Consider the following 9,371-nt stretch of genomic DNA (forward strand, 5'->3'; position numbering starts at 1 on the left):
TCCTATCCCTCAAATGTGGAACAGTGGGGAAAAGATGGAGACCCACTAGTCCTCCAGGCTTAACTGCAAACATCGTGATTCTCCATAATCTGGTTTCTAATTTCCTTTCTGGCTATAATGCTGCACTATAATGTTGCTGAGCAATGAATCACTTTTATATGGCCTTCCCAGATATGGTCTGTGACTCTCACAAAAAAAAAAAAAAAAAAAATTGACTGGGCCACAAGCTTGCAAGGGATTGGTTGATTTTTCTACACAAATAGTGGCTTGAAATTCCACCCAATAGAATTAAGTCCCTTGTGGTCCAGCTAGGTGATTGGTCAGTTTTGTCATCCTGGTAGGCTTATATAAGGGCCAGTCCCACAGAGGTTAGGGGGGATGTCACTACCATCAAGGACAGTCTAGAGCAGAGCACGGTGAAAACCACTTAGACCCAGAAGAGAAAGCTGTAACACTGAAGACAGAGAGACAAAGGGCTGATGAGCTCACAGAAAGAAAGGGAGAAAGGTGTCTCTGTGCAGGAAGTTTGCCTGATGCTAAAGAGCTGTAATACTTGCCCTGGCAGGGCAAGGCTTGTGTGTACCCCATACAACATTCCTCTCCCCTGGGAAGCATGGCCAGAGCCACACAGGCACTTGGTCAGCACAAGCCCAGGTAGTATGGTAGCAAGAGAGAGAACCACATAGGCCTGTATAGCATGGTGGAAGCCAGGGGCAAAGGCTTAGAAGGACCCAGTGCCAGAGGCTGAGGAGATCGCAACAGGGCAAGGCCCATACGCAGAGCAGATGCCTCTGTAGGCAGGAGGCAGCAGGGACAGGAAGATAGCCTCTGACCTGAACCACAGCAATCCAGCCCAGACATAAAAATGGACCTGGGCAATTTAGGGAAAGTTAAGTGTTTCCGCTTTGAGAATCTTGTTCTTATTTACTGTTTGCTTTCCATAAATAATAACAACGGCTTTCACTTTGCTAACATTAAGTAAGTGTTCCATTTGTCCAGCTTGATCATAGATGAGCATTGCAACCATGGATCGGTTGATGCCAGTGGGAATACGTGCCTCATTCCGAGCAGTTTTTTTGAGGCACAGCCTGTCAGATGTAGAATGCAGATAGGTAGACAAATCACACAAACGGAGAGATTAAAAACTAGAACCTGTGAGTTGGAATCTCCATCCACAATCAGTTACATAACCAAACAAAAAGTTATGAATTCTTAGTTTCTTTGTAAGTTTGTTATAGGGTTTAAATGAGGTAGCCCATGTATCAGATTTAGCACAATGCTTGGCACATAGTGAATGCTCGACAAACAACAGCTCTAATAATGAACGCAAAAAAAAAAAAAAAAACACTGCCATCAGGTTGATTACAACTAATAGTGACCCCGCAGGGTTTCCAAGACAGTAGATCTTTAAGTAGATTGCTCTGTCTTCTTTCCATGGAATGGCTGGTGGGTTTCAATAACCAGCCTTCTGATTAGCAGTCAAATGCCTGAGGCACTGCACCCTCAGAGCTTCTAAGTATTAAGTAGTGATCTCTAAAAAAACAATGGACTTAATTGTACAATGGAAGAATTTTAAAATGGTGAATTTGAAAGTATCTCTGGTAAATGTTTCTGCTCTCCAATAAAAACTAGATAATTAATAAGACACAAGCACCAAAAAAAAAAAAATTACGAACAATATGGTCACAGCTTTGAAAGTATTAACTTATATCTGATTGTAGACAGAGCTACAGTATGTAGGATCTGAAAGACAATCCATGCCACAGAGTTGACAATTGTTCTTACTGAAGTTTAGCATCTTGTTTTGGTCTTTCTTATTTATTCAGATTGAATTACCTATACCAAAAGGACCAAGTCACATACTAGTTAGGAAACAAGACTTCGTGGGAAATATACTTATATCTGCTAATTTATATTAAATATTACATATTACATTAAATATTTAATGTAATTATTTACATTTAATAAATAATTACATTAAATATTTATATTACATATAAATTCAGGAATGGCACACTCTGTATAAAATGTGCCATATATTGTCTGTTTGTGCGTAGTTAAAAGGTATTTTTATTGTGTTGTAATCATTTTGAAAAATTACATAAAATCTTGTAGTATGTATTCATGTTTTACTGGAACAATGACTTAGGTTTGTTTTTATTTTAAATATGGAATGCTACCCAAAATCACATGTCAACCCTGCTCAGGATCCATACTGATCTTCTCAGTATCATTCCAATTTTAGTATTAAATGCCACGAAAGTGAGCACTGATTTTTTTTTTTTAATGTTTACTTATTTATACAATTAGGAGCTGTATATAGATAGGAATTATATTTTATACGTACATATTTCATAAGAACACAGGTAACATATTGTTTTCACTATATTAACCACTTAGTAAATACTTCTCAGAAGGAGGATTGGGCATTCTACTTCTACAGTGATACCACCTCAGAAACCCAAGGAAGGGTCTCTATGAGTCAGATCCAACTCGACAGCAGTGAGTTTTGGTTGGTTTGAGTAAATACTTGCTTTAATTGAATGGATAAGTGATTGAATCTTTCCAGAATAATAGCAGTGTATGTTCTGATCCCTTATAGCAATGTTCCACTCATCATTTTATGACATTTGATTGTCCAACCTCTACAACATCCCTGAAAGCAAAGCAAAACTCAGGCCTATTTCCTTTCCTTATATGTCTGCATGCTCACTCCCTTATCGCCTATGTGACACTGTTTGAATGTCACTTCCTAAAATTCTTTTAAGAGGGGCTATCTTGACTCCCATAGTTAAAATTCCAGCCTACACTACATTCCCCCAGGATAGTGCCTAAAGCATTTGACTACTAACCAGAAAGCTGGTGGTTCAAACCAACCAGCCACTCCTTGGAAGGAAGGTTGGGCAATCTACTTCTGTAGTGATACTGCCTCAGAAACCCAAGGAGGAGTCCCTATGAGTTGGGACTGACTCGATGGCAGTGACCTTTTTTTTTTTTTTTTTTCTTATCTTGCTCAATTTTTCCTTTCTCATAGTGCTCATCACCTTCTGAAATTATATATAAAACAAAACCAAGCATTGGTGAGGGTGTGGATCAAATGGATCTCTTGTAAATGGTTAGTGAAGTTTAACTTAGTACAATCACTTTGGAAAACTCTTTGAGACTATCTAGATACCCTATTCTATTCCTGCAGGTAAACCCAGCCCTGAAAGAGGAAACATAACTAATCTAAGCCAGTCATGGAACCACCATGTTCCTTTTCCCAGACACCCACTTTCTTAATCCCGTCTGCAGCTAGGGGTGAAAATGTATCCAGATTAGGCTAACGAGACCTAAAGAAGATGGATGAGGATTTTTTTTTTTTTTTTTTAGAAAGGACAGGAGAGAGACATACACTATACAGCTGCACTCCTGTTTCCTACTTTTGCACAAATGATTCTTGAAGCTGTGACAACCATCTTTTGACTATAGAATCATAGAGACAAGGACTTAGAGTGCAAAAATAGAAGAATGATTGAATCACTTACTTTCAGACTTTTTGTTCTAGGAGGTAAAGTATAAGGTAAAGTACAAAGTGATTGTACTAAGTTCTAGGAGGTAAAGTATCTTAATTCTTTAAGATTAAGTATTTAATGGCTTACCTCAAGCCACCGTTACTTGAGTATCCTGTTACTTGCCGCTGAAATCATTCCTAACTGTGATTGTTCTCTTATAGAACATTCAGTGTGGTAAGGCACTGCCCCAGCAGAGCTCCTTAAGGAGAATCTTTAAACTGATCATTAAAGCATCTTATCCAGCTCTCTTCAATTTTCTCAATGTCTAAGTATAGTCTACCCCTTTCATTATCCTTCCACAAGTCTCCTCCTTGCTAGTTTACTAAAATGACTTCATTTTCTTTCAAAGTAAAACAACTTCCAGTGGTATATGAACATACTAATGATGGCAGTAACATATCTCAGGCCTTGAGTTTAAGGAATAAACTTGGGAAAATTCTACCCATTTTCTGATTCTTATTTCAGTTAGCCAACTGCTAAACATACCTTAACCTACATTTGCCCACGAGCACATCAGTGTGCCCAGCCTATAAATGTAAATGTTCTGTGAATAGGTAGCTCCTTCACACAGGACTCTTTCCTGGTTTGCAGGGGCAGATTTACTGTGAAGTGAGTGAAGTTCCAGGCTTCCTCATTTGCTTAGTTAGGCCCTTTGCAAAACCCTTTGTGGGGCCCACACAATGTGTTCACATAGTCATACCAAAAAACAAAAACCAAACTCACCACCATCAAGTAGGATCCGACTCACAGGGACCCCTCCTTGGGTTTCTGAGGCAGTATCACTATGGAAGTAGATTGCTCAATCTTCCTTCCAAGGAGTGGCTGGTGGGTTTGAACCACCAGCCTGCTGGTTATCAGTCAAATGCCTTAGGCACTAAATAGGCTTTGGTAAAATTTGTAAGATATGTTAACCACAACCAGATAAGACCTCAATCTCTTTCCTCTGGAGTATACCCTCTGTTACACTTGCCCTTTTGTAGGGTAGTGTTAGAAAAGCCTTGGGCTGTTTAGAACTCAGCTAAGAGGAAGTTGAGTTAAAATACATTGATTTTGGGTTAACAGAGTCATATTTACGAGGTTTACTTCCACATCTATTTAAATTATTGCTAGCTGTTCTGGTGCAGGAATGGCTTCCAGCCATATTTCCACCACCCACTTGGCTGATTTACCTGGTATCTAACAGGATGATTCAAGGCCAGAAATGATCATGTGATATGAACATGACCTCTTGCAGAAGGCATTGCAGGTAATGAAGGAGAAACAAATTTTTCAAAGTATGAAACCAGAAGCCAGTCTGTGGGGAATTCCGCCTATCTTCAGGTATGTAAGATTAGAAGCAGGGGATTTCTCTCAGATGCACAATCAAAACAGAAGTTCTGCACTGTTAGGAACACACTTAATAAACAGTACAAGAGCTAGGATAGGAGATAAACTCACAACCTTTTTTTTCTTTGCTGATGTATATCACATGAAACAGAATTTATCAAAATCCCTGTGTTTGCTGGACCCAAACCAGTGCCAATTTTACAGTGAGTATGACTGTCATATCTTTTGTACATCTCAGTATATGGATCACATCATGTCCTAAAGACCAGAAATTTTAGACAAAACAGGATGCAAAATATCTGTCAATGAAGGATAAAAACTTAAAGAAACAATTGAGTGACAAAATGACTATACATATTCATAAATAACTCAATACATATTGTATAAGAGTAATTTGTTTACTCCTGCATATTAATTAATACATTTTAATTACCTTGTGACTGGATATCAGTTGTACTCAGTAAAAGGGGGAGGGCAGAGTTCAACCAATCATGTTAAGATTAGCCTATGGTTGACCTATGGTCTTCTCCCTTCTCTTCCCTTTTTAAGCCTTATTGTAACTAGCCTATTTTGAGCCATTTGAGGTTTTTTGGAATCAGAATGGTCACCCTATATGCATATAAAATAAAATGTTCAGAATAAACTTTAAATTTTAAATTTCTTTGAGTTTGGATTATTTTTAACACCCCCAAATTGTGTAAGCACCTGTAGAGCCCAGAGCAATGACTGCTGGTTAGGCAGCAGTTACGATCAATAATGATCGCAAATTCCAGTAATTAATTTGTCTAGGTACTTGGGAAGTTCTTTGAACTTCAGGCTTTAAAAGGACAAGAATATTAAGTGAGAAGAGTTGAAGTAACTTTATAGAATGCTATACATAGAGTTTCAGGAGCTCTAGTGGCATAGTGCTAAGGCAAGAAGGAAGATGGGGCAATCTACTTCTGTAAAGATTTACCACCTTGGAAACCCAATGGCAGTTGCTATGACTCAGAATAGACTCAATGGCAATGAGTTTGGTTTTTTGGGGTTGTACATGTTGTTGTCGTTAGGTGACGTTGAGTTGTCTCTGACTCATAGCAACCTCATGCACAGCAGAACAAAACACTGCCTGATCCTGTGCCAGCCCCACAATCCTTGCTATACTTGAGCCCATTGTTGCAGCCACTGTGTCAATCCATCTCGTTGAGGGCCTTCCCCTTTTTCATTGTCCCTCCACTCTCCCAAGCATGATACCCTTCTCCAGGGAATGTTCCCCCCTTACAACATGACCAAAGTAGGTGAGACAAAGTCTGGCCATTCTTGCTTTCAAGGAACATTCTATCTGCATTTCTTATACATAGTTTGTTAAGTGAATATAACTTGATGTTAAAAAAGAAAGCATCTGACTTTGGTTTCTCCTGAGGCATTGATATGGTATCTCTCAGGTACCAAAGTGAATATGAGATAGAACATCATAAGTAGAATATACCAACAACAACAAAAACCTGAGAATTGGCTTCAAAAATTCAGGCCATTTATTTAGGGGCTTCTTTCTCACCTCAAAAGTATAAAAACATGTTAGAAAATGAAAAGCAAGAGGAAAGACTATGATGAGAAAGATTTCTTTGGAGAAAGCTGTACTATGAGCCTCAGGTCCTGGCCCCCATGAGGGAAGGAGAGGAAAGGCAGAACCTGCCTGGTCTGGGTTCTCAACATGGCAACTTTGAGAGCCTGTCTGAACCCACGTGGGGGTTCTGTGGTGGGTGGGGATTTGGCCTGACCAGAATCTTCAGTAGCCACCTAAAAGTCACCCAGGAAACATGATGATCATAATGGCAAGGGAAGAGTGGGAAATCTATGAAAAGGGTAAAAAAATAAAAATTAAAAATACGTTATTTTTGTTGAGCTAAAAACCTATAAGCTCAAGACATGCTTACTACTAAAACGTAGTTTTACGATAAGCTTTAGCCCCTACTTCCCAACAGATATTTTAAAACTGCCACAAGAGAAGCTGTTGGTCTACTGGAATAAGAGACTGATGTGTGCACAATTAAGTAATTTACAAGAGGGTAAATGCTATACAGTAACGAGATATTGTGGTTTCCCAATGAATCCTTCCCAGAATGGACCATGAGTGTTGATTTTCTTCTGGTAAATAACAGTCTGGGCTCAAGAGATAATCCCTTTTCAAACACCCAACCAGACAGTCCCAATGTTTTAATACTTTCAAGTGTTGTTCTGTGGTCTGACCTCCTTGAAGAGATCATGAAGAAAGTTCTCCTTGCATGTCTGAGCCCATTGCCACTCCTTACTAAATGTCTTCCCAGGAGGGCCTGCCCAGGACCATCTAAGTCAGTCATGCCTGGGAAGTTGTCTATGCATCACTATTCATCACTCAAGACATTGCTGCATTTTCCTCTACTTAGGACAAAAGAAATAACTGGTCCCATAGTGAAACGTTTATCTGAAAACATTAATTCAGTTGGCTTTTCCATGATTGTAACTTTTAGAGCATCTTCTCTATGACTCACCACCCACCCACTGTCATTGAGTCAATTCCAACTCATAGCAACCCTATAGGACACAGTAGAACTGCCCCATAAGTTTTCCAAGGCTGTAAATCTTTACGGAAGCAGATTGCCTCATCTTTCTCCCAGGGAGCAGCTGGTGGGTTTGAACTGCCTAACTTAGGGTTAGCAGCCACAGTGCTTTAACAACTGCGCCCCAGAGCACCTTCTTCTATATGACAGGAAGTCAGTAAACAAGTGACTTCAGGAAATAGAAGACAACAAAAGTCACAGGGCTACACACTAGAGATACTGTGATAAACAAGATATATGCCCCTGCCCCTACGGGCCTTACAGAACTCAAAAGCATCTCATATCTCTGTGAGTTTCTCACAAGAAAACTTGCCCTGGTATTTTAAGTTGTCTTTCTCCTGCTTCACCAGGAAGACTAACCCAAGCCTTCTACTTTAGGAGCTGCTCCCAAAGAAAACTAGGTCAGTGCTATTCACATACCTTCAGACACTTGCCCAGGAACATGTATTTCAAAGCATGGGAAATAACACGCTTTCCCCATGTATTTCTCTATTGCAGAAAACTGCCTTCCTGATATTCATAACCTGAGGCTATTTCATTAATCAATTTACACACTTGTTCATAGTCTCACCCTCTCACTACTGCTTAAGCTCCCTGAAGGCAAAGACATTTTTTAGTCTTGTTGTTAATCCTCATTTCCTAACCAGCCTCTTGTACATTGTAGCTGTTCAAAAATATTTGTTGAATTAATAAATAAGGGAAAGAATGAAATACAAGGATGAGAAAAAAAAGGAATAAAAAAAGTTTACACAAGGTTTAAAGAAAAATTGTTGTTGTTATTAGTTGCCATCAAGTCAGCTCTGACTCATGGTGACTTCAATAAATAGAAGACAAGAAAATTCACCAGAGATATTGTGATAAACAAGATATGTGTCTCCACATAACATGGTGACCTTATGCATAACAGGACAAAACATTGCGTGGCCCTGTGCCATCTTCATGGTCACTGGCATGTGAAACTTTACGGATCACAACAGAATATTATCCAATGTTGGGTAAAGAAAAACAGGGCACCTTATTTCTTAAAAATTTCGCATAGCCTCGACCACACTGCATGCACATAGTCTGAGGTGGCATCTTTGCCCGGTGTCCAGAGATCCACTAGCAGCTCTCGTGGGCATTCCCTCAGGATAAACACATGGTGAAATACTTCAGGCCTTGAGGACCCTGAGTCACAGAAAGGAAAGGGGTTGTTGTTATTTCTGGCCATCACCAGAGGGGGAGGAGAAGGAGCTCCTGGGATCTAGGCATCAAACCAACAGTTTCTTAGATACATCCTCGGTGATAGAAGACAAGCAAGGTTTGCATGATCCAACAGTATTTTCTGTTAACCAGAGTACCAAATCTTAAAGAAAATATTTCTTGTTTTTATAAGACAACCTTTCAATATGTCTTTTTTTTCTTTCAACAACCTTTAAATGTGTTTTTCTGTTAAAGTCCACAGAGAATGAGAAGCAGTCCTATAAAGTTGGCTAAACAAGGATGCAAGCAAAAGTATACGATAAAGTGTTTCCCTCAGAACCACCACCTAAGCCTGATTTAAGAATTCTAGATACCTGAAGTCCTTTGTTTATTCCCATTTCTTGCAGTTATTAAATATTTAATGAGCACATATTATGTCTCTAGCTAGTTAGTTTATTCAGTAACAAACATGGAGGAGAAAACCAGATCACACTGGATGAAAATGGACACTGCTGAATGCCTCAATGGTTAGCAGAGCTATTGCATGTTGCCATATGTTAGAAGTACAGAATGCAACACTCTTGTACCTGGAGAGTAATGTTTCCTATTCCACCACCTGTGGGATACAAGTACTTTTTGGTGGTATTGCAGATACAAAGATGTCATACAAAAAACTCACACTGGAAGACTGCAGCTCTTGCTGCATTTTATTAACAATCGTTTATATGGA

The 9,371-nt window shown here is 39.3% G+C and overlaps 1 non-coding gene across 1 annotated transcript; it reads right to left on the minus strand.

Moving 5' to 3' along the window:
• Positions 1–2,162: 2,162 nt before the first annotated feature.
• On the minus strand, positions 2,163–2,270 carry LOC122151489. Its single transcript, XR_006164173.1, has one exon. It is a non-coding gene; the product is annotated as a U6 spliceosomal RNA (small nuclear RNA).
• Positions 2,271–9,371: the final 7,101 nt, after the last annotated feature.

This window comes from Orycteropus afer, unplaced genomic scaffold, assembly GCF_000298275.1.
Source record: "Orycteropus afer afer isolate SDZICR_OR568_19922 unplaced genomic scaffold, OryAfe1.0 scaffold00482, whole genome shotgun sequence".
NCBI lineage: Eukaryota > Metazoa > Chordata > Mammalia > Tubulidentata > Orycteropodidae > Orycteropus > Orycteropus afer.